At 35.6% G+C, this 787-nt stretch overlaps 1 pseudogene; it reads right to left on the bottom strand.

Moving 5' to 3' along the window:
- Positions 1–268: 268 nt before the first annotated feature.
- Positions 269–499, bottom strand: LOC115872671 (annotated as a pseudogene).
- Positions 500–787: the final 288 nt, after the last annotated feature.

The following is a 787-nucleotide window of genomic DNA, read 5'->3' as shown; positions in this document are numbered from 1 at the left end:
ACTTTGCAATTATACCATTCTAAATCAATAAGTGGACTTTATAAACTCAACTTTACCAAGCGAATGTATCAGTCAAGATGGTAGTGACATTCCTACCTTTGCTTTTGAGAAGGCTCATTTTTTTTTACTATTATAAAAGCTTATTTAACAAAAAAAATTGAACATGAAAAATGTACAAAGCCTCATTTTTACACTGTAGTAAAACAAGTCCTTTGGAGAGTGGGGTGTGTAGAAAAAACTGATGTAGATAGACTGTTGTACATAGCTATTATACTCGCTCCAAGGCTTCTAACATGATGATACTATTGCCTCTTATCACCACCATTCCAATATTGTTCTGTTGTCCACTAGTTGCCATCTCCACACATTCATCTATCACAAGATTCATAAAGGGATCAAATCCCCAAAGTATCCCTTAGACATGCCTGCCACCATTTAATGTCAGTGATAACTTCTTGTCCATAAATTTTTTCAACTCGGGCTGATGAGCCTTGCTCATTGTGTCTTCTCTGGAGGGTCAGCGTTGCCTTGGAAAAACAAGAAGGCTCATTTTAAACCCAGGTGAATAAAAAAACTGACCAATCCCCAAATCAGAATTCCATGTTTTCTATTTGTATGGCCCTTCTCAGTCCTTCAGTTCCTTTAATCCAGTGCTACAAGACATCTATTTTCTATTTAAAGTACAGGAGTTTATTCATTATAATGTGATTTTCGATTTCAAGAGATTCTTATTTTGTGACATCTGTCTTGTCCTAAATACTCTAACTTTCAGATATGATCACTTTCC

The sequence above is a fragment of the Echinops telfairi genome, unplaced genomic scaffold, assembly GCF_000313985.2.
Source record: "Echinops telfairi isolate 266 unplaced genomic scaffold, ASM31398v2 ScPeMD7_7436;HRSCAF=8474, whole genome shotgun sequence".
Taxonomy (NCBI): domain Eukaryota; kingdom Metazoa; phylum Chordata; class Mammalia; order Afrosoricida; family Tenrecidae; genus Echinops; species Echinops telfairi.
Note: the sequence above shows the minus strand (reverse complement) of the source record. Positions and strands in the feature narration are given on the sequence as shown.